The sequence below is a fragment of the Eulemur rufifrons genome, chromosome 7 (assembly GCF_041146395.1).
Source record: "Eulemur rufifrons isolate Redbay chromosome 7, OSU_ERuf_1, whole genome shotgun sequence".
Lineage (NCBI taxonomy): Eukaryota > Metazoa > Chordata > Mammalia > Primates > Lemuridae > Eulemur > Eulemur rufifrons.
In genome coordinates this window covers 153,208,794-153,233,345 of record NC_090989.1, presented here as the reverse complement: position 1 = coordinate 153,233,345, position 24,552 = coordinate 153,208,794, and the positions used below count along the sequence as shown (strand labels likewise).

The following is a 24,552-nucleotide window of genomic DNA, read 5'->3' as shown; positions in this document are numbered from 1 at the left end:
ATTACAGGCACTTGGCCAATACATCATTATTAACTAAAGTTCATAGTTAACATTAGGGTTTACTTGTGGTGTTTTACTTTCTATGGGTTTGGAAAAATGTACAGTGATGCACATAATGACTATACATAACGAGTGTACATAATGACTCTGGTCAACTGAAGACCACACATACAATGGTGGACTCATAAGATTATAATGGAGCTGAAAAATTTTCCTCACCTAGTGATGCAGAAGCCGTAAAGTCTAACATAATGTATTACCTTTTGTGTGTTTAGATATGTTTAGATACATAAATACTTACCATTGTGTTATAGTTGCCTACAGTATTCAGTATAGTCACGTGCTGTACAGGTTTGTAGCCTAGAAGCAATAGGATATACCATATAGACTAGGTGTAGCAGGCTATACCATCTAGGTTTGTGTAAGTGTACGCTATGATGTCTATACAATGACAAAATCACCTGACGACACATTTCTCGGGATGTGTCCCTATTGTTAAGCAATGCATGACTGTGTAATGACATGTATATAGAATAGTTTCACTGCCCTAAAAATCCCCTGTGCTCCACATGTTTATCCTTACTCCTTTCCCTCAATTGCTGGCAACCACTAATCCTTTTCTGTATCCATAGTTTTGCTTTTTCCAGACTGTCATATAGTTGGAATCATACAGTATACAGCCTTTTCAGATTATCTTTTTTCACCTAGCAATATGCATTTAAGTTTTCACCATTTTTTTTTTTTGTGGCTTGATAGATCATTTCTTTTTGTCACTGCATAGTATTCCATTGTCTGGATGTACTGAAGGCATCTTAGTTGCTTCCAGGTTTTGGCATTATGAGTAAAGCTACTATAAATGTCCACATGCAGGTATTTTTTTTTAAGAGACGGGGGTCTCATTCTGTCACTCAGGCTGGGGTGCAGTGGCCTGATCATAGCTTAGTGTAGCCTCAAACTCCTGGGCTCCAACGATCCTGCTGCCACACCCAGTAAATTAAAAATTTTTTTTTGTGGAGACAGAGTTCACTATATTGCCCAGGTTGGTCTTGAACTCCTGACCTCAAGCAACCTTCCTGCCTCAGCCTCCCAAAGTGCTAGGATTACAGGCTTGAGCCACCACACCCGGCCCTGAACCCTTGTGTATTAAAAGCTCCATGATTGGGATTTTAAAGGCCAGAGGTTTGAGGAGAGATACTCAAAAGTTGTTGAATTCTGAAATAATTTAAGACTTCATGTGTCCATATGGACCATAAAGGTTGGAAGTAAGCATGCTTCTCCTAGTCTAATGTTGATATCCTGGGTGGATTTTTACCATTATCTATCTATCTTTTCAGACAGGGGCTCACTGTGTTGCCTGGGCTTGAGTGCAGTGGTATCATAGCTCCCTGCAACCTCAAATTCTTAGGCTCAAGTGATTCTGCTGTCTCAGCCTTCCGAGTGGCTAGGACTACAGGTACTTGCCACTATGCCGGGATAATTTTTTTTTTTTTAATTTTTTATAGCAACGAAGTCTCACTATGTTGCTGAGGCTTATCTATTTAGTTCATATTGTTTTGATTGTTAACTGTTTACTTTTACTTGAATTATTTAATCATGGAGTTTTATCAGCTGCTGACTCTACTTTCACTTTTGTTACTTAATAATGAAGATTGTTTAAAATAATACTATACGTAGATTTTCAAATCAGGTGTCCATGCTGGAAAAGACAATTGTTTTATTGGTTTTAAAAAAATGATAAAAGGCTAGGCACAGTGATTCACACCTGTAATCCTAAAATATTGGGAGGCTGAGGTGAGAGAATTGTTTTAGGACAGGAGTTCGAGGCTAGCTTGGGCAACGTAGTGAGACCCCCATCTCTACCAAAAAAAAAAAAAAAAAAAATAGCTAGGTGTGGTGGCATGGGCCTGTATCCCAGCTACTCAGAAGGCTGAGGTGAGAGGATAGGTTGAGCCCAGTAGTTCAAGGCTACAGTGAGCTGTGTTCATGCCACTGGACTTCAGCCTGGGTGATGGAGCAAGACTCTGTCTCAGGAAAAAAAAAAACAAAACTCAGTAAAACAAAAGTGACAACAAAGGTCCCTGTGTACCTAGTAGTTAATGAATTCCTTAGCTCTTTCTGGTAAAATAAGAGACTTTCTTGTTATTGAATAGCAATTTTGTCAGATAAAAGGGACTGTGTTCACAGATGGTGGAGGTGGTCACAAATTCTGATAGTTACTCTTAAAGACATTATGTTCAAGACATATCCCATTCAATCAGACCTAACTAAAATCAGAAATATTAATGAAACCTAGACAAGTAGAGTAAGATGTTTGGCCTAAAAAGCCTTTGGAAATGAGTGGGTATACATATTATTTGTGTGTGTGTACTGGTTTCTAAAGTATCTCTGCTAAATGCAAATTTTCAAATTACATATATGGTACTTTTAAGCCCTGCAGCTTTCTCCTTTCTTCCTTTCTTCCTTCCTTCCCTCCCTCCCTCCTTCATTCCTTCCTTTCTTCCTCTTTCCCTCTTTCTTTCCCTCCCCCTTTCTTTCTTTCTGTCTGTCTGTCTTTCCTTCTTTCTTTCTTCTTTCGTTCATTTGTTTTTTTTTGCTTTCTGTTAACAAGCCAAGAATAAATTGGCTAAAATTATGAGGTAATATCTTTCCAGGTCATTATAGTCTAAGATTGAATCACTGTTCTCTTTGTGAAAAAAAATTCCAGAATACTTTATATTTTCTTGCAGGTAGCTTTTTTTGCACTTGTAAGGTATTGTTGCTCTTTTAAAGCCAATGAAATAGAACTGTTAAGTTTGTAAGCACCTTATCTTTTTGAAGTTTTGATTGTATATTCAATCTAATTTAATAAATAGTCATTGTCTAATATGTTCTAGGTTTTGGAGTAGGTGCTAAGGATATAAAGATATGTAATTCATAGTCTTTCTTTAAGAAGTCCAAGTATTTAGTATATTTGTCATTTCTTTCTTTCTTTTTTTTTTTGAGACAGAGTCTCGCTTTGTTGCCCAGGCTAGAGTGAGTGCCGTGTCGTCAGCCTGGCTCACAGCAACCTCAAACTCCTCGGCTTAAGCGATTCTACTGCCTCAGCCTCCCGAGTAGCTGGGACTACAGGCATGCGCCACCATGCCTGGCTAATTTTTTCTATATATATTTTTAGTTGGCCAGATAATTTCTTTCTATATTTAGTAGAGACAGGGGGTCTCGTTCTTGCTCAGGCTGGTCTCGAACTCCAGACCTTGAGCGATCCACCCACCTCAGCCTCTCAGAGTGCTAGGATTACAGGCGTGAGCCACCGTGCCCCGCCTATTTGTCATTTCTTGTAGAGTTTTTAAATTGCTTTTTTTAAATTAAACTTTTGAGATAATTATAGTTTCACATTCAGTTGTAAGAAAAAATACAAGATCCTTGTACCCTTTACCTAGTTTCCCCTAGTGGAAATTTCTTACCAAACTATGGTACATTATTACAACCAGGGTATTGACATTGAAACAGTCCATAGTAAAATGGTACAGTCACCCTGGAAAACAGTTTGGCAGTTTGCCTAGGAGTAATTGTTGGGTGAGATGGTAGTAACGTGTTTACTTTTTAAAGAAACTGCCATTTATATTGATGAAATATGGTGGAAGTCCAGCTTCTCATGTGGTTGCCATGACACTGGGGTTGGTAAGCTTGTGTACCTTGTTACCAGTCTGCAGGAATGAAAGTTCTGGCTACTCTACTACTCTACTTGGCTTTCTTGGACTCCACTTTGGAAGGGATATTGAGTGCCTCAGTACAACTTCAAGAGTATGGGCGCCTAGGCTCCCCTCTTGGCCTTTGATGGCACGGGTGGTGGGGTAGGCCACAGTGTTTTCTGTAGTGTTTGGCTGGAGTAGATTGGTTATTGTCTCAAAGTTTTCTATCTTGATAGCCTACCACTTTCCTCTTCCTTTGGCTAAAGAAAACTGACTTTCGTTGGGGCTTTACTTTTTTTTTCCTCTTTACATAGAGATGGGGTCTTGCTATGTTGCCTAGGCTGGAAGTGACCATTCACAGGCATGATCTTTATGCACTGCAGCCTGTAACTCCTGGCCTCCAGTGATCCTCCCCTCTCAGCTTCCCAAGTAGCTGGGACTATAGGCTCGCATCACTACATTTGGCTGGGGCTTTTCTTTTCTGCATTTATTGGCATTTGTGGATTGCCAGGTTCATTAGCTCCAATTCTGGGATGTATGAGGCAAAAAGAAAACCCAGGAAACTTGCTACTGAATTATTCCTTGGGTTCTAAAGTGCCTAGATGTTCTGCCTTCTCTTCACCTTTCAGAGTTTTGTTTTATATGTCATGTCTAGAAGTTTTAGTTGTACCTAGTGGCAAGAATAGGGAAAAGTACATCTATTCTATCTTCCCAGAGGCAGAAGAGTTTTTATGTTATCTGTTTTTAAAATGATATTGATTTTTTTCTTGTTATAAAAATATTTAATGTAGAAAATTTAGAAAATATTAAAAAGGTAACAACATTTTGATATATATTCTTCTAAATATTTTCTGTGACTATGTATACATATTTTTCTTGCTAAAACAAGAACTATATGTACTGTTTATGAATTTTTCACTCAATATATTGTAAGCATCATTCCTTGTCAATATATAAATATAGCACCACTTTTTGTGGTATCAGTTAAGGTTTAATGTTCATGTTCAGGAGATCATCTATATGTGTTACTCCCCTGGGTTAATTGCGTGAGAGAGACTTCATTTACAAATAAAGGATGTGCTATTTCACATAAATCTCAGAGTTTAGATATCTCTTTTTTACTAAAGGGAGTTAAAAGTAAACCAGATTTAGCTACTAGTTTCAGAAACATTGGGTATTTGGGTAGGTATTTAGATTTTATTTTTTAAATTTTTATTTTATTTATTTTTTGAGACAAAGTCTCGCTCTGTTGCCCAAGCTAGAGTGCCATGGTGTCAGCCTAGCTCACAGCAACCTCAAATTCCTGGGATTAAGCAATCCTACTACCTCAGCTTCCCAAATAGCTGGGAGTACAGGCGCTCACCACCACGCCTGGCTAATTGTTTCTATTTTTGGTAGAGGCGGGGTCTCACTCTTACTCAGGCTGGTCTCAAACTCCTGAGCTCAAGTAATCCTCCCTCCTCGGCCTCTCAGAGTGCTAGGATTGTAGGTGTGAGCCACCGTGCCTGGCTGGTATTTAGATGTTAAAGTTTAAAAATAAAGTAGAAATAAAAGTGTTCACGTGGCTTTACAAGTGCTATTTTGATTAAAATTCTTGTTCATATGTTCCATAATATTATAAGAAGGGTCATTATACTTTTCAGAAGAAAATCTGAGATAATAATGGCTTTCTTGTTTGTACTTGGGGGAAATAGACACTAGCAGTGTTTTTTTGTTTGGTGAACCCTAGCATTAGTTTTCTGCTGGAATCTGCAAAACATAAACCAGAATGACTTAAATCTTTCCCATAGTACAATTTTTTCTAATTGCTGTGCAGTATACTTCCAGATGTTCAGATTTATTGAGAAGTTTAGATTTCCTAGCTTGGGTTTTTTTTTTTTTTGGAGACAGAGTCTTACTTTGTCGCCTGGGTTGGAGTGCTGTGGCATCAGCCTAGCTCACCAGCAACCTCAAACTCCTGGGCTCAAGCAATCCTTCTGTCTCACCCTCCCGAGTAGCTGAGACTACAGGCATGCGCCACCATGCCCGGCTAATTTTTTTTTTATATATTTTAGTTGCCCAGCTAATTTCTTTCTATTTTTAGTAGAGACGGGTTTCGCTCTTGCTCAGGCTGGTCTCGAACTCCTGAGCTCAAACGATCCACCTGCCTCGGCCTTCCAGAATGCTAGGATTATACTAGCTTGGGATTTTTAGTATGAGCTATTCAGATTGATGTAGCAGGTCTCATTAAAACTTATTACTCAATTTCATTTTCTTATACTTTGCATAATCTTTTTAATTTTAATTTTTTAGAGACAAGGTCTTTGTTGCCCAAGCTAGAGTGGTCCGATTATAGCTCACTGCAGCCTCAAGCACCTGGGCTTAAGCAGTCTTCCTGCCTCAGCCTTCTGAGTGGCTAGGACTGCAGGCACGTGACACTACGCCTGTCTAATTTTATTTTTTATAGAAATGGGGGTCTCACTGTGTTGCCCAGGCTGGTCTTAGACTCTGAGTGGCTGGGATTACAGGTGTGAGCCGCAGGGCCTGGCCTTTCATTGACTTTCTCTTACGATGTAAATAGCTGCAGTATAACTAAAATAGAAACCAGTAATTATAAAGTCACTTTACATATGAGCATAGGTATAGAAGGATATAATATTTGGGGTTGTTTTAAAAGTTTGTTTCTTGAAAGAGGAAGGTACATATGTCATAATTGGTTTAGTAAGCTATCCTTTCAATTTAACATGGACTTGAAATTGAAATGTGTTATTAGACATGGATTTGAGATATATTATTGATCATATTTACCAAGTTATCAGTTTTCATATTCTTTCACAAGCAGTTTCCATTGGGAAGGTGGTCAGCAAGCCTAATCTCCTCTCGGCCAGTCTGTGCATCTTGTGGTTTGAGATGTTTATTACTATCTGGCTATGGACCTCAGATGTGTTAGATCAGCTTCATTGATACCACCTGGAGGGTCTTTTAGACTAGTTTTGGCTTTCTGCTTTTGATTCTGATTTATCAGATCTGGGGTGGAGTCCAGAATCTGAATTTTTGAAAAGTAGCCTTATTAAGATATAATTTGTACACCATACAATTCTACCATAAAGTGTACAGTTCAGCCAGGCATGGTGACTCATGCCTGTAATTCTAGTACTTGGGGAGGCCAAGGCAGCCTCCTGCTTGAGGCCAGGAGACCAGCCTGGGCAACAGATTGAGACCATGTGTCTACAAAAAATTTAAAAAATTAGCTGGATGAAGTAGTGTGTGTTTGTAGTCCTAGCTGCTCAGGAAGCTGAGCTAGAAGGATTGCTTTAAGCCTGGGACTTGGAGGTTGCAGTGAATTGTGATCACGCCACTGCACTCCAGTCTGGGTGACGGAGAAAGACCCTGTCTTATCAAAAAATAAAAAAATAAAAATAGAACAATTTAGTGGTTTTTAGTATTTTCACAGTTATGCCTCTATCACCACAATGAGTGTTAGAACATTTTTATTACCCCCCCAAAAAACCCAAGCTAGAGTGGTGTGATTATAGCTCACTGCAGCCTTAGCTATCACCCCACCTAATCCCTCCATCTCTCTGCACTTCCAACCCCCAGATTTATGGTCTATAGTAGTGGTTCTCAGGGGAGGTGGGGATGGAGCTGTGATTTTGCCCCTTAGGGGACATTTGGCAATGTTTGGAGGTAATTTTCTTTGCTACAACTGGGAAGGCACTATTGGCATTTTGTGAGTAGAGGCCAAGGATGCTGGTAAACATCTTACATATATAGATTCTTATAACCACCACTGCGGTCAAGATCAGAACTGTTGTGCTACCTCTTTGTATTTGCAGACCCCTCACCCTGCATACCCCTAATCCCCTGGCAACCACTAATCTCTTCTCCATCTTTATAGTTTTGTCATTTTGAGAATGTCATATAAATGCAATCATACAGTATGTGACCATTTGAGATTAACTTTTTCATTAAGCATAATACCCTTGTAGTTCACTCAAGTTGCGGTATGTATCAATAGTTCCTTTTTATTGCTAAGTAGTATTCCATAGTATTGATGTCATGTGTTTTGCTTTATACTTGTTGAAATACATTTGGGTTGGTTCACATTTTGCTGTTTTGAATAATGCTGCTATGAATGATTATGTACAGGTTTTTGAGTGAAAATAAGTTTTCTTTTCTTTGGGGTTAATAACCAAGGGAGTGGTTGCTGGATTGTGTGGTAAGTATATGGTTAGTTTTTAAAGAAACTGTCAAACTGTTTTCCAAAGTGACAGTATCATTTATTCCTACCAGCATCGTATGAGAAATTCAGTTTCTCTGCATCCTCATTGGCTTTTGGTACTGGTACTATCACTGTTTTTTTTTTTTGTTGTTGTTGTCATTTTTTAGCTGTTCTAATAGATGTACTTTTTAAAAAAAATTCTCTTAAATTTTATAGGTAGGCAGTCCTATCATATACAAGTAAAGATGTTTGTAATTTTTCCTTATTGCCCTCATTTTGCCATATTGCAGTGGTCAGTAGTTCCAGGACATTGCTAAATAACAGTATGCTCTTGACTAGTTTCTGACCTTAATGATAGTGCCTTTGGTAGTTGATTCTTTAGAATGCCGTTAATTTTGGTTTCTGGTAGAGAACTTTATCTAGATTAAGGTGTTTCTTTCTAGTCTTAACTTAGCTAAGAATTTTAATAAGAGATGGATTTTTAAATTTTACCAATTATCTTCTCAGCATTTTTAGACACTATTGTAAATTTTTCTCTATTAATTGAAAGTGAAATGAGGGCTCATGAGCAGCTATACTGCTTCCTAATGTACATATCCCTAGTCCCCTGTGCCGGGAATTGAATACTTCTGTGGAAGAATGTACCAAAGGTAAAGCTTCAGGGCCTAACTGCTAGGCGTGGTGCTGAAAACCTGCTCAAGTTGCCTGAGTATATGGGGTCTTGGAGGCCTCACTTTCTTTCCAGGGAAAGGAAGTTTGCCAGAAACCTTCCTCCAACCCCCATGATAGGAAGGAGCTCTTGGGGATAGTGGTGTAAACTAGTAAAGGGGCAAAAGTGGAGTCACGTAGGGTGGAGGACCCCCCATGTCCTTGCCCCCATCCCACAAATCAACACATAGACCAAATGCCCAGTTTGAGAGGGGAGTTTTGGTACTCGAAGTGCCCTGTGACCTCTGGCAATGACACAGTCTCTAGCAGATCCTTCCTGCCACATTGCAGGTCCCTAGCCAGGATGACTTCGGTTTTTTTTTTTTGTTTTTTTTTTTTTGAGGCAGAGTCTTGTTCTGTTGCCTGGACTAGAGTGCCATTGGTGTCAGCCTAGCTCACAGCAACCCAGGAGTGAGCCTACTCTGCCTCAGCCTCCTGAGTAGCTGGGACTACAGGCACACGCCACCATGCCCAGCTAATTTTTTCTATTTTTAGTAGAGACGGGGGTCTCACTCTTCCTTTGGCTGGTCTCGAACTCCTGACATAAAGCAATCCTCCTGCCTCAGCCTCCCAGCATGCTAGGATTACAGGTGTGAGCCACTGCGCCCAGCCCCTTCATTTTTTATAGTTCCTAAAATAAAAGATCAGATAGCATATCAAATAAAGAAGACTTCAGATACCTTAAGTTCATAATTTTGTGAGTTAAGTTAAATTTTGTACTTGCAATTGTATTTGTATTTAAACTTTCAGTGTTTTGTTTTTATTGCACGTGTGTACACTAAGACTTGGTGTTTTTTTTTTTTTTTTGCTACACAGTCTTGCTCTGTTGCTCAGGCTAGAGTTCAGTGGTGTTATCATAGTTCACTGCAACCTCCAATTCCTGGGCTCAAGTGATTCTCCTGCCTCAGCCTCCCAAGTAGTTGGGACTGCAGGTGCATACTACCACACCTGGCTTAATTTTTAAAAATTTTTTTGTAGAGATAGGGTCTTGCCATGTTGCTCAGATTGCCTTTTTACATTGTTTTTTTACTCAGAATTGATTCTTACCTTCTATGTTCTATCCTGGATCAAATTGACAGAGGAGTGCAGGATAACTGATTCTTGAGATGAAAAAAGCATAAATTAAACATTTCACTAGGCCGGGCATGGTGACTGAGGCCTGTAATCCCAGCACTTTGGGAAGCTGAGGTGAGAGAGTCACTTGAGGTCAGGAGTTCAAGACCACCCTGAGCAACATAGCAACATCCCATCTCTACAAAACAATAGAAAAATTAGCAAGGTGTGGTGGCATGCATTTGTAGTCCCAGATACTCTGGAGGCTGAGACAGGAGGATTGCTGGAGCCCAGGAGTTTGAGGGTGTAGTGAGCTATGATGATGCCACTGTACTCTAACGTGGGCAACAGAGTGAGAACGAGTGTCCAAAAAAAAAAAAAAACCTGTTACTGATTGAATCTACATGTGGAGTATCCCAGAATGAAATAATGTTTCAACTTTCCCCACCTAACACATAAGGGTTGTGACCCATACTAATTTTGTGTTCAAAGGAAGGTAGTAATACTGATATGGCATTGTCAGCCCGTATTTATTCACCTCTTGCTCCTGTATAAGTACAATTCCATAGCCATCTATCTCATCTCTTCTAAGAACGCATTACAGTAGGACTTCTGCCACGCTGTCCATGCTGTTTTCCCAGTTGTCCAGTTCCCTGTTTTTAAATATCCCAGTAGGAGTGACTTGAGAATTTCTTATGCTTAAGCTGAATCTTTTTTTTTTTTTTTTTTTTTTTTTTTGAGACAGAGTCTCGCTCTGTTGCCCGGGCTAGAGTGAGTGCCGTGGCGTCAGCCTAGCTCACAGCAACCTCAAACTCCTGGGCTTAAGCAATCCTGCTGCCTCAGCCTCCCAAGTAGCTGGGACTACAAGCATGCGCCACCATGCCCGGCTAATTTTTTCTATATATATTTTTAGTTGGCCAGATAATTTCTTTCTATTTTTTAGTAGAGACGGGGTCTCACTCTTGCTCAGGCTGGTCTCGAACTCCTGAGCTCCAGTGATCCGCCCGCCTCGGCCTCCCAGAGTGCTAGGATTACAGGCGTGAGCCACCGCGCCCGGCCTGAATCTTTTTTATTAAATATGATCTATATATAATTGAAGTATACATAAAAGAATTCATATTTAGGAAGGGATTATCTTTGATAGACTGTAATATGGAATCACATCCTTCAGGCTTGGTCAAGTGTGTTGGTTTTACCCCTTAGCTCCTCAAATGACTATGATTTTGAGGGCTTACTTTATACTACTTCTGCCTCTGTACTTTATTGTGGGAAATTTCTCTTTTCTAATTTTTTTGCTTCTAAACTGCTGTAGCTTAGGAAACCAGATAATAGAATTGAGTTTAATGTAAGTGGGTTTTGAGAGTTTTTGTATATGTGTGTATAAAATTCATTCAGAGGTTTTGTGATATACTTTTGGCTGGTCTGAGGTGTGCTAGTACTGGGTGTTTTATATACTGTTTCATTCAGTCCTCACAGTAATTTTTCTATGTAGGCATTTTCCTTATCTATAAAACTGGGGATGATGGAGATCAGAGAAGATAAGAACGCAAGGTTGGGGCCGGGCGCGGTGGCTCACGCCTGTAATCCTAGCACTCTGGGAGGCCGAGGCGGGTGGATCGCTTGAGGTCAGGAGTTCAAGACCAGCCTGAGCAAGAGCGAGACCCCGTCTCTACTAAAAATAGAAAGAAATTATACGGCCAACTAAAAAAAAAAAATCTATATAGAAAAAATTTAGCCGGGCATGGTGGTGCATGCCTGTAGTCCCAGCTACTCGGGAGGCTGAGGCAGTAGGATTGCTTAAGCCGAGGAGTTTGAGGTTGCTGTGAGCTAGGCTGACGCCACGGCACTCATTCTAGCCAGGGCAACAAAGCGACACCCTGTCTCAAAAAAAAAAAAAAAAAAAAAAAAAAAAAGAACGCAAGGTTGCATTGACAGTAGAAAGGTAAATTCAAATCTAGATCTATCCGATGATAAAGTGTGTGTTCTTTGCACAGTGCCATGCAGCTTTTTCTGGTAATTCTTTTCAGGCTTTTACTTAATTCTTAAATATTAGATGTTACCGTATACGTGGTGCTACTTTTATCAGGTGTGGTTAGGAGGTGCAACATCCAAAGCCAAGTACATGAGATTGTAATACAAGAAAGGTGATGGCTTGGTCCATTGTCTATGGCTTCCTTATGTTGGTGTAATGGGAGATTATCAGTGTGCATCATGATCAGTTTACAGCATCAGGAGCAGCTTTCAACCCCTTTTAGTTTCAGAGTTAATATTGTCTGCTTTCTTCCTTATTCTTGTCGTTTTATTTTCTCTTTCATCCTTTTATCTTCTGTACTTTACTTTTTCTCTGTTTTTAAGAGACAGGGAAACCAGGGATGTGTTTTTGAAGACCCAGCATTTTTTCAGATACCAAATATTTGTGTACCTGATGATCAGGCTTCACTAGAAGTTACCTTTTGTTGACAAGGTCATGAGAGACCACCATTCCAAATAAAATTTTATTTTGAAAGTGAATGCAGTGAAAATTGACACTGAAAAATAAAGTCAATGAACACCATAACATCAACCTTTTTGTAAGGAATTAGGGTAACTCATTGTGTTAAAATAAGAATCTCTGTGTTGTGTATTGTCATTATATATACTTGCTGTAAGGTTGGTTTCTTTTTTAAAGTTGAGCCTAATTCCCCCCCCCCCCACTATTATTTATGTTTCCTCAGTTTGTCAGTTTCCTTTTCGCTTTTAAAATGGTAGTCATTTTCTGCCTCCTTTTCAGTTATGTAAGTTGGGCCAGGCCACTTCACCACATGAATTCTCTCTTCATCTGCTTGGTATTTGACACCTTGCCACCATGGCTCCCTCCCCACCCCTAAACAAGCATTCTGACTTTGCTCTGCCCTGTCTTCCCTACCTAATGGCTTTAGGCTGAATTGTTTGGGAAAGGGAAGGAAGTCAGATTTTATTTTTAGGGAGATAATTCTGGTGACCATATAGGGAGATGGGTGAAAGTCTGTCAAAGAGTTCAGTCAAGAGTCTAGTACACAGTCTAGGTGAGGAGAGGGTTTGGACCAAGGCACACTGTGATGGATAAGGAAGACTAAGCACTCTATAGATGATGATTGTAATATGATTAGTTATACAGTTTATCATTTACTGAACACTTGCTATGTGCTAGAAATAATAAGTACTCCCATGGATTGTCTCATTTAACCTTCCAAGTAACTTCACAATTTCAGGTCTTAGCATTTTTGTTTTACAGATGAGTAAACAGTCATGGAAACATTATATAACTTGCCCAAGTTTACCTAGCTCAACAGAGGAAAAGCCAGGTTGAGATGTCAAGTAGAAGCAGTCTGATTGAAGAAACTGTGCTCTTGACCATTATGCTAATTTGAGGACTTTAGTTTTCTTTTTTTGTTTTTTCTTTTTCTTTTTTTTGAGTCAGTGTCTCACTCTGTTGCCCAGGCTAGAGTTCCGTGGCGTCAGCCTAGCTGATAGCAACCTCAAACTCCTGGGCTCAAACAATCCTCCTGCCTCAGCCTCCCAAGTAGCTGGGACTACAGGCATGTGCCACCATGCCCAGCTAATTTTCTCTCTCTCTCTCTCTCTCTCGCTCTCTCTCTCTCTCTCTCTATATATATTTTAGTTGTCCATATAATTTCTTTCTTTTTTTTTTTTTAGTAGAGACGGGGGTCTCACTCTTGCTCAGGCTGGTCTTGAACTCCTGAGCTCAAATGATCTACCCGCCTCGGCCTCCCAGAGTGCTAGGATTACAGGCATGAGCCACCGTGCCCAGCCTATTTTTCTGACCATTAGAGCTGTTCAGCAGTGGAAAAGTCACCCTGTGAGGTAATGTGCATCATTTGAAATGGTTAAGCAGGAAGTAGATGGTCACTGATATCTACATCAAGGGCCCACATACACTCTATGCTTAGATTAGATTATCTTGCAGGCATCTTTTAAGGGCCATGATTCTGTGATTTGATACACAAAGAGTCCTTGCTTTGTGTGGTTCCCATATGCACAAATTTCACTTACCATGATTTAGTTAAATAATATCAATTCCCTAATAACATGGTTCAGTTTTACATATTATATCAACTCTGAGTAATTGCATAAAGCACAAAATTCAATACCAGCTTTTCCATCTATAAATCACTACATAACAAGTGTGCATCAATATCAGATCAGTGACCAAACATGTCTCTTTTGTCAAGTCTGTCTGTGATTGATTGTGCATCCGTTACTTTGTTCATGTACAGATAGCAAAGCATGCAGTTATGTTGCCTCCTCTTCTCTCAGTGATAAACCTATGTGACAGTTTACAAAAATGGAAAATTGAAAGAGGGAACTGGTCAACAAAGATGAAAGTGCAGCAAAGAACCAAAAAGTAACAACACTGAAAGTGAAATTCAAATTGAACATAATTGGAGTTATAGAAGAAATAGCTCACTGTGGGAATGTCATTGCTGCCACCATTCAAAAGACTCTGGGTATGCAGCCAAAGGAACTTAGTGAAGGTGAGCTTTATCTGCATAAATGAGTAAAGTGGTTTGGTGAAGATGTCCCAGAGGAGGTGATGCTGGCAAGAAACTAAAAGACCTCTCAAAGATACTCTGTGACATGTTCTCCGAAAGTCAAATATTCTCAGTGTCAAAGAATATCTTTGAGAGTACAAAACATAAAGTGTTGGAAGCTATTTGAAACTTAGAGTGACAGTTTGCTAAGACATAGAAAATATGTCTACTTCATATCATAAATTATATGATAAGAAGGTAAGCACCATTGAAACTACTCCTGATAAGTTTACAAAGAAATTAAACACTATGATTTTCAATATTTCTAATGTTCTCTAGTGTAGTAAATATTAGTTTTCCTGTTCTTTTCATTTTCCTATACAATTATAACTGACAGAGTTTTTAATGTTTCAACAAAAAATTTTAAAGATCACAGAACAAGTGTATTTTTTCCCCATTAATGATTATGATCACTTTGCCTGCATTGTCACTTTTACAGTTTCACACTATCGTGTAAAATGAAGTACTTAATTGTTGAAAGCTTAGTTTTTCTCCTCAGCTGCTAGTAGCACCCTTTAACTGGCCTTTTCTTGCAGAAGTTTGTATATGCATCTACAACAAATCGTGTTTCTTTTGGCAAGCTTTGCTTTAAAAAAATAATTGTACTGGGCTGGGTGCGGTGGCTCAAGCCTGTAATTCTAGCATTCTGGGAGGCCAAGGCGGGAGGATCGCTTGAGCTCAAGAGTTCGAGCCCAGCCTGAGCAAGAGAGAGACCCTGTCTCTACTAAAAATAGAAAAATTAGCCAGGCATGGTGGTACATGCCTATAGTCTAGCTACTCGGGAGGCTGAGGCAGAAGGAGTTCTTGAGCCCAGGAGTTTGAGGTTGCAGTGAGCTAGGCTGACGCCACGGCACTCACTCTAGCCCGGGCAACAGAGCAAGACTCTGTCTCAAAATAATAATAATAATAATAATAATGCAAGAAAGGAAATATCCTTGAAGCTGGTATTAAGTATCTCATGGGAAGGAAGATATTTGTTTAATGTGCTTGGTGCTATCTCTTTCTCTTTTTTTTTTGGTAACAGTTTTATTGAGATATATTTCACATACCATACAATTCACCCATTTAAAGTGTATAGTTCAGTGGTATTTGGTATATTCAAATATGGGCACCATTACTACAATCAATTTTATAACATTTTCATGATCCCCAGAAGAAACCTCATATTCTTTAAGGATTATCCCCTAATACCCTAATCATGTCAAGCCCTAGGCAACCACAAATCTACTTTCTTTCTATGCATTTACCTATTCTGGATATTTTATATAGATGGTTTTTTTTGGTGTGTGACTGGCTTTTATTTAGCATAATGTTTTCAGGGTTCATCTATCTTGTAGAATGTATTAGTACTTCATTCCTTTTTATGGCTGAATAACATTTCACAACAAGGATATATGTTATTTTGTTTATCCATTTGTTCATGGGTTTTTTGTTGTTTGTCTGTTTTGAGATAGGGTCTCCCTCTGTTGCCCCAGTTAGAGTGCAGTGATGTCATCACAGCTCCCTGTAACCTCAAACTCCTGGGCTCAAGCGATCATCCTGCCTTAGCCTCCCAAGTAGCTGGGACTACAGACATACCCCACCATGTCCAGCTAATTTTTCTGGGTCTCACTTTTGCTCAGGCTAGTCTCAAACTCCTGACCTCAAGCAGTCTTCCCTCCTCGGCCTCCCAAAGTGCTAGTATTATAAGTGTGAGCCTTCATTTTTGTTAATGGACATTTGGATTATTTCCACTTTTATATGGTAACTCTATGTTTAACTTTTTGAGGAATTGTCAGAATGTAGTTTTAAGTAGCTGCACCATTTTATGTTCCCATTAGCAGTATATGAGGGTTCCAGTTTCCTCTCCATCTTCAAAAATATTTGTTATCTGTCTTTTTGATTATTGTCATCCCCAACCTTTTTGGCACCAGAGAAACCAGTTTCATGGAAGACCATTTTTCCATGAACTGGGGCGGAGGTTGGGAGGATGGTTTTGGGATGATTCAAGTGCATTACATTTATTATGCACTTTATTTCTATTATCATTACATTGTAATATATAATGAAATAATTATACAACTCACCATAATGCACAATCAATGGGAACCCTGAGCTTGTTTTCCTGCAACTATATGGTCCCATCTGGGGGTAATGGGAGACAGTGACACCAGAAGTATGTTACTTATGTCCAGTATTACTCCGTAATTTCGTTTTGGTTACTGTCACTGCAGAAGACTCTGCTTCACAAAGATAGGGTGTTAAAAGTGGAAGCAGGCTTTTCAGTGCTTTTGTGGCAATCTCAGGGTATTCTGCTTTGACTTTAATCCAGAACATACAGAGATTTGAAGTTGTCTTAAACATACTTTTAAGGCGTTTGCATTCTCAAGCAGTTGATCCTCTTCTAGCACGGACAAAGTCGATTCATCTGGTTTATTCACAAATGTGTTGAGAATCCATTCCTTCCTAGTTCAGGAGTCTTTTGTGGTTGGGAAATAATGCTCAAATTCTTTTGAAAGCTTAGATAGGTGCTCATGCACCAGCTGGGAGAAAGAAGGCCCTGGCTCAGTCTCTTTTAAAATGTTTGAAACATGTCAAAAATACCATTGTTCACTCATCACCCCCATAATTCCAGTTTGGCTTTGAATGCAGCCACTTTATCTGCCACCTTGAAAACAGTTGTCATTCTCCCCTGAAGTGATAGATTGAGTTCGTTGAACAGGTTGAGCATGTCACACAAATAAGCAAGTTTTGTGACCCATTCTATGTCATTGAAATGTGTTACCAGTGGTGACTGTGTTTCTAAAAGAAATCTCTGGATTTTCTAAAAGAAATCTTGTAACTCAAAAACTCTGGCCAATGATCTACCTTTAGGAAGCCATCTCACTTTTGTGTATTAGAGAAGACGTGTGTGCTCTGCATTCATCACCTCACAGAGCTGCACGATGATGATGTGAGTTAAGGTCCTGTACATTAATTTGGTTGATAATTTTAATCACATCCTGCAAAATGTTTAGTTCAGGTGACATTTTTCAGCTAGCTAGCATTCCTGCACGGATGACACAGTGCATAGACTCACATTCAGAAGTGACCTCCTTGACCAGAGCGGTGAAACCATAAACCAGAAAGCTGTCCAGTCATGACAGCCACTCCATCCATGCATATACCAATACAAAATGACCAATTCAGTTTTCCTGATATGTAATCATTCAAAGACTTGAATAGTTCTGCAGCTGTGGTGTTGGTTGTTAACAAAAGTACGCATAACGCTTCCTCATGCACATCCTCCTGAAAAATATATTGCACAGAAACTAGCATTGTTGGCTGTTGTCAACATCGGTAGACTTGTCAACCTATATGGCGTACTATGGTGACTCATTAATTCTCTATAACAATTGTGCCTCAATATCCTCTGCTATTTCATCTGTTCATCTAGTTATGGTGCTTAACCGAAAGAGGAACACAGGCCACCTTTTGAACTGCGGCCTCTCCTAAAAGTTCATGGCAAATGTCCTTAGCAGCAGGCAGGATCAACTCTTCACCACTGGTAAAGGGCTTCTTAGCTTTAGCAATGCAGTTAGCCACTAAGAATGATGCTCTCCGTGCAGACACATTTGATGAAGTGGCGGCCTTCAGTAATTGCTTCTGTTCTTCGTGTTCACATTTTTTTCTTTTGAAAAACTCCGGAGGCTTGTCTTTTAATGCAGGGTGCTTAGTCTCCATGTGGCGAAGCAGTTTTGAAGATTTCAAGGCTTCGTTGGATAGCTGGTCACCACATATTTTTTTTTTTTTTTTTTTTTTAAGACAGAGTCTCACTGTATTGCCTGGGCCACAGTGCCGTGGTGTCAACCTAGCTCACAGCAACCTCAAACTCCTGGGCTCAAGCAATCCTCCTGCCTCAGCCTCCCGAGTAGCTGGGACTACAGGCATGCGCCACCATGCCCGGCTTATTTTTTCTATATATACTTTTAGTTATCCATATAATTTCTTTCTATTTTCAGTAGAGACAGGGTCTCACTCTTGCTCAGGCTGGTCTCGAACTCCTGAGCTCAAACGATCCTCCCGCCTCGGCCTCCCAGAGTGCTTGGTCACCACATATTATACAAAGCAGGCTTGGAGAATGTGAATCACCTGTTGCAATGAACCTGTAATTTAAGTAGGACTCCTGGTATTTTCTTTTAAATGCAGCTTTCATTTTGTTGGTAGTCTTAGAGTCTTCTGCTGTCTCATCATTGGGTGTTTCCCCCTTTTCAAAGAAGCTCTCCAGCGACTTTTATTTTTTATTCATTTTTGCTAGGGTTAGCTTGTGGGCTTACCGAAACTGTGACTGAGACAGGTGCACAGTGCAGGAAAGAGGTGCAGATGGAAGTGGTAAATAAAATAATGGGTGGGCCACATGTGGACTAAAGTAAGTGTTGGATTCAGACTTACAGCCTGCCACCAGATGCAGCTTAATTGTCACTTGCTGCTCACTGATAGGGTTTTGATATCAGTCTGCAAGCAATTGATTTATTATGGTCTCTATGCAGTCAAACCTCTCTGCTAATGATAATGTGTATTTGCAGCTGCTCCCCAGTGCTAGCATCACTGCCTCAGCTCTGCCTCAGATCATCAGGCATTAGATTCTCATGAGAGCACAACCTAGAAGCCTCACATGTGCAGTTTAAAGTAGGGTTTGCGCTCCCGTGAGAATCTAATATGGCCACTGAACTGACAGGAGGTGGTGCTCAGGCAGTGATGGGAGCAGCTGTAAATACACATGAAGCTTTGCTGGCTTGCGTGCAGCTCACCTCCTGCTATGCGGCCCAGTTCTTAACAGGCCACGGACTGTTGGGGACTGCAGATTATAGTTATCTTACTGGATGTGGTATCTCATTGTGGTTTTGACTTTCATTTTCCTGGTGACTAATGTACTTATTGGCCACTTGTATGTTATTTTTGGAGAAATGTCTATTTAGATCCTTTGTCCATTTTTTAATTAGTTTGTCTTTTTATTACTGAGTTGCAAGAATTTTTGGTATTTTAGGTACAAGTCTGTGTGGAAAAAACAAACTCAGTTTCTCCTACTACTATGTACTCTCACAGCATGCTTCAGACACCAGAGTGTGTGGTGATTCTCCCCACCAGCAAGTGAGCAATCAGTTCTGCAGCAGACACCAGCTGAGTGTCCTTTAATTCAGTTTAACTCTTTTTTTTCTTTTTTGTAAGGCAAGCATGAGGGGAAATTTATTGAGGAGAGAGAGGATTATAATAGGATTACAGGCAAGAGCAAGGTAAAGGTTTATAGGGCAAGATACATACTCCACAGATGGCAACTGAACCCTTTGCCGCAGCAGGAAAAAAAGAGCAATTCAGTTTAATTCTGACACTATCTGCCTAGAGATAGTGTCAGATCTCACAGGTTGAGGGCTCAGTCCCCAAGACTGCCTCCTTCTGCTTCAGTGGCAACTGCAAGTCCCAGTTTATTTTACCTGTGTTTCTGACCAGCCAGCTATAATTGGGGTTCTCATGACACCATCCTTGGGTTCGATTAACTTGCTAGTGTCACACACAGAACTCAGGGAAACACTTATGTTTACCAGTTTATTACAAAGGATATTTTAAAGGATGCAAATATATTAATAATAAATAGCCAGTTGAAGAGATACATAGGACAAAGTCTGGCAGGATACTAAGTGCAAGAGCTTCTGTCCCTGTGAATTGGGGTGTGCCACCCTCCCAGCATGTGAATGGGTAAAGCCCCACGTGTTTAGTTATCTACAAGTTCCCTGAACCCTGTCCCTTTTGGGTTTTTATAAAAGCTTCATTACATAGACATCTTTGATTAAACTATTAGCCATTGATGATCAACTTAACCTTTATCCACTCCACCCTCCCCAGAAGTTGTGGGGTATAGGGCTGAAAGTTCTAACCCTCTTGAGTACATTGCTGGTTCCCCTAGGTCTAGGGGCTTTTTACATATCACCTTATTAACATAAGCTCAGGTGTGTTTGAAAGGCTTGTTGTAAATAACAAAAGACCAGTTTTTAAATTTTTTTAATTTTTAGGGATGGGTTCTCGCTGTGATGCTCAGGCTAGAGTGCGGTGGCTATTTACAAGCGTGATCATAGCACACTGTGGCTTCCAACTTCTGGGGCTCAAGTGATCCTCCCACCTCAACCTCCTGAGTAGCTGGGACAATAGGCGTGAAAAGACTGTTTTTTATCTTTATCCTTGAGGAGCTACTTTTGGAATCAAGAACAAAAGGCCAAATACTTTAACAAAAGATGTTCTTAGTGCTGTAGTCACTTAGGAAATAACCAGACTTATAGGAGCTGAGAACCAGGAATCCTGAACAAAAATCAAAATATATAATCATAGTATCACAAAGTTCTTTATCATATGTGTGATTTATGCGGTTGACCTTTTTTAACAGCATAGGTTTCAACTGTGGAAGTCCACTTTACACAGATTTTCTTCTGCCTCTGCTACCCCTGAAACAGCAAGACCAACTCTCTTTTCTCTAGCTTACTTTATTTTAAGAATATAGTATATAATACATATACCAAATATCAACTATCAGTAAGGCTTCTGGTCAACAGGAGGCTATTAGTAATTAAGTTTTTGGAGAGTCAAAAGTTAATATACACGATTTTCAACTCCACAGGGGTAATTGCCCCCAACCTCCACATTGTTCAATGGTCTCAACTATAAATATTTTCTCCCATTCTTTGTAGTGTTTTTTCTTTTTTGGGGGGGGCGGGGGGGAGGAGAAGAAAGAGAAGTTGTATTACTTTGCCGGCAAAGGAGGAAAAATGGTAGACTTTCTCATCTCAAAATCCAAATTTCCCAAACATTCGCAGAAGTACAGAGCTTTTAAAGGATGGGATCTCAGCTTCAGGCAATTACTATTCAACTACAGTTGGGGATTCTGATCATCCCATCTCCACTGAAGACAATCTCGTGACCTCCGCCCAGGACCTCCCTTTATCAGGTCCTGTCTTTTCATTTTTTTGATGATGTCCTTTGAAGCATGAAAGTTTTTAATTTAGATGAAGTCCAGTTTATTTTTTTCTTTTGTTACCTGTGCTTTTGGTGCCATATTTAAGAAATAAATAATTGCCGAATCCAAGGTCAAGAGGATTTATCCCTATATTTTCCTCTAAGAGTTTTATAGTTTTAGCTGTTAAATGTAGGTCTTTGCTCCATTTTGAGTTAATTTTGTGTGTGTAGTGTGAGTTGAGGGTCCAACTTCATTGTTTTGTGTGTGGATATTCAGTTGTCACAGCACCATTTGTTGAAAAGACTGTTCCTTCCCCATCAAATTCTGTTGGCACTATGTCAAATTAATTGACTGTAAATATGAAGATTATTTTTGGACTTTCTATTCTGTTCTGTTGCTTTATGTTTATGCCACACTAGTGCCACATTGTGTTGATTATTGTAGCTTTGTGTAGTATATTCTGAAATTGGAATGTGTGAGTCCTCTAGCTTTGTTCTTACTTCAAGATTGTTTTGGCTATTCTCAATCCTTTGAATTTCCCTATGAATTTTAGGAATAGTTTGTTAATTTCTACAATGAAGCTAGCTGAGATTTTGATAGGGATTTCATTGAAACTGTAGATCAGTTTGGGAAGTACTTCCATCTTAACAATGTTAAGTCTTTTGATCCATGAACTTGAGCTGTCTCTCCATTTGTTTAGATCTTCCTTAATTTCTTTCAGCAGTGTTTTATATTTTTCAGAGTATAACTGTACACTTCTTTTATTAAGTTTATTTTTAGGCCAGGTGTGGTGGCTCATGCTTATAGTCTCAGCACTTTGGGAGGCTGAGACAGGAGGATTGCTTGAGGCCAGGAGTTTGAGACCAGCCTGAGCAACACAGTGAGACCTCATCTCTACTAAAAATTAAAAAAAAAAAAAAAAAATTAACCAGGCATGGTGGTGCGTGGCTGTAGTCCCAGCTGTTCAGGAACCTGAGGCAGGAGGGAGGATTGCTTCACTTGAGTTTGATGCTGTAGTGAGCTATGATTGCATCACCGCATTCTAGCGTGGGTGATAGAGTGATACTCTGTCTCTTAAAATTATTTTTAAGTATTTTATTCTTTTTGATGATATAGTAAGTGGAATTGTTTTCTTAATTTCATTTCTGGATTGTTCATTGCAAATGTTTGGTGCTTTTTAAATATTAATTTTTTTTAATTTAAAACTTTAAGGTGGGTTGGGCATGGTGGCTAATACCTGTAATCCCAGCATTTTGGGAGGCCAAGGCCAGAGGGGTTGCTTGAGGCCAGGAGTTTGAGAACAACTTGGGCAACATAGCAAGACCCTATCTCTACTAAAAAAAAAAAAAATAGCGAGGCTTGGTGGCATGTACCTGTAGTCCCAGCTACTTGGGAGGCTGAGGCAGGAGGATCACTGGAGCCCAGGAGGTTGAGATTATAGAGCTATGATCACACTGCTGCATTCCAGCCTGAGTGACAGAGTGAGACCCTCTTTCTAAAAAAAAGAAATAAAACCGTAAATTCTTATTATTGGCTTGTATTGTAGAGTGCTCTTATGAAAGCCTTATTTCAGCCATGGCTTTTAAGCACGTTGGGGTTAGACTTTGAGCTGTTAGTGATTGTTTTTGAGCTATAGTCCTTAGGGATTCCAAACTGATGACTACATATGTCACTTGTATGGTCAGTGTGACTGGTTTTCAAAAGCCCTTTCAGTTATAAAGCAAATGACTTGGCAACAGAAATGCCTTTCATTCATATCATTCTTCTGTTTTCTTGGTGCAAAGGGCTGTAGTTAAGAAGAATGGTTAGATTTTAATGGTTGGCTTACCAAGTTGTTTTTAGAGGAAGTCTATAAAAGTATTGTTGAGCCTAACAACTTTAAGATTAAAAACCATTCTATAGGCAGGGTAGAATCCTCTTGCAGATATTTTGCTTAACCTTTAGATTAGTGTAAGAAGAGTTCAAGCTATGACTTTTGAGATTAAAGCTTCAGTTATGTAAGCATAAGATGGTTTTATCTACATCAGAACCATTTGGACTACTTTGAAATACAGACTCCTGGGCTCCTGCCGAGATTTGCCAAATCAGATTCTGAGAATAGAAATCTGTAATCTATTTTAAACCATCTTCCCAGGAAATATCCACATTAAAGTTTGAAAACTACTTTTATTTATTTATTTTTGTGATCTATAATGTGTTTATTGGGATGGTTTCCCACTCATCTTTTTTTTTTTTTCCTTTTTTATTTACCGGAGGCCCAAGGAACCCACTTATCTTGATTTAGGGCTCCTTCAGTGCTGCTTCCATTTAAAGGGGCATCCTTCTGTAAACCTTGCTTTTCCTTCTTTAGGCTGACAGATGTGACAGTGGAGTAGCCAGTACACAACTACTGTATGTGCATGGCTAACGACTGTGGTGATTTTATAGCATCCTGGGCATTTCACATCCGTGAAGTTAGGAATTGGGGCTCTGTAGAAGTTGCCCTTCTTCCGGAGAGGGATGCAGGAGATTCTTTGCAAGAGGTTTATTTTCTGGCTGGGCGCTGTGGCTCATGCCTGTAATCCTAGCACTCTGGGAGGCCAAGGCAAGAGGATCACTTGAGGTCAGGAGTTCAAGACCAGCCTGAGCGAAAGGGAGACCTTGTCTCTATTTTTTTTTTTTTTTGTGAGGCAGAGTGTCGCTTTGTTGCCCTGGCTAGAGTGAGTGCCGTGGCATCAGCCTAGCTCACAGCAACCTCAAACTCCTGGGCTTAAGCAATCCTACTGCCTCAGCCTCCCGAGTAGCTGGGACTACAGGCACACCCAACCACGCCCAGCTAATTTTTCTATTTTTTTTTGTAGAGACAGGCTCTTGCTCTTTCTCAGGCTGGAAGATATTGGCCATTTTTATCAGAACTGAAATTTTCAAATTATGGGTCACAGACAGCCTTCAAAACAAAACAAAACAAAACAACACCAGAAGAGAATGGAACAGAAGATATCAGTGCATTTTCCATAGTAAGAATGAGTACTGATTCATGAAACTTCTGTTTTGTTTATATGTGAATATGGATCATGATATAAATGTATTTTTTGCCATGGGTTGTGATCAAAAGAAAAAATTGAAGACCTGAGAATTATAAAGACATGTAACATATTTTTCTCTCACTCATTCATGCATTCTTTTGCATCTACCATGCTTCTGGAACTGGGATAGCTGCTGGGTGAGCATCCAAAAATCACTACTCTCGAGCTCACAGTTTATAGAGGGTAACAGGCACATAAATTATAAAGTGGTATAGTAGAAGCTCATGTCATAGAGCCATATACTAGAAGTACATATCATATAGAGTGCTCTGGAAGTCATGGAGGCTCTCACAGGGATGGAGGTAGTTGAGGTAGTCTTGAA

At 39.7% G+C, this 24,552-nt stretch overlaps 1 protein-coding gene and 1 pseudogene across 4 annotated transcripts in view; one reads left to right on the top strand and one right to left on the bottom strand.

The window, feature by feature from the left end:
• The window catches only part of MAP4 (microtubule associated protein 4), a 205,785-nt gene that overhangs the window by 27,103 nt on the left and 154,130 nt on the right, over positions 1 to 24,552 (top strand). The window lies entirely within an intron of this gene.
• Positions 23,457 to 23,718, bottom strand: LOC138385831 (small ribosomal subunit protein eS27-like; annotated as a pseudogene).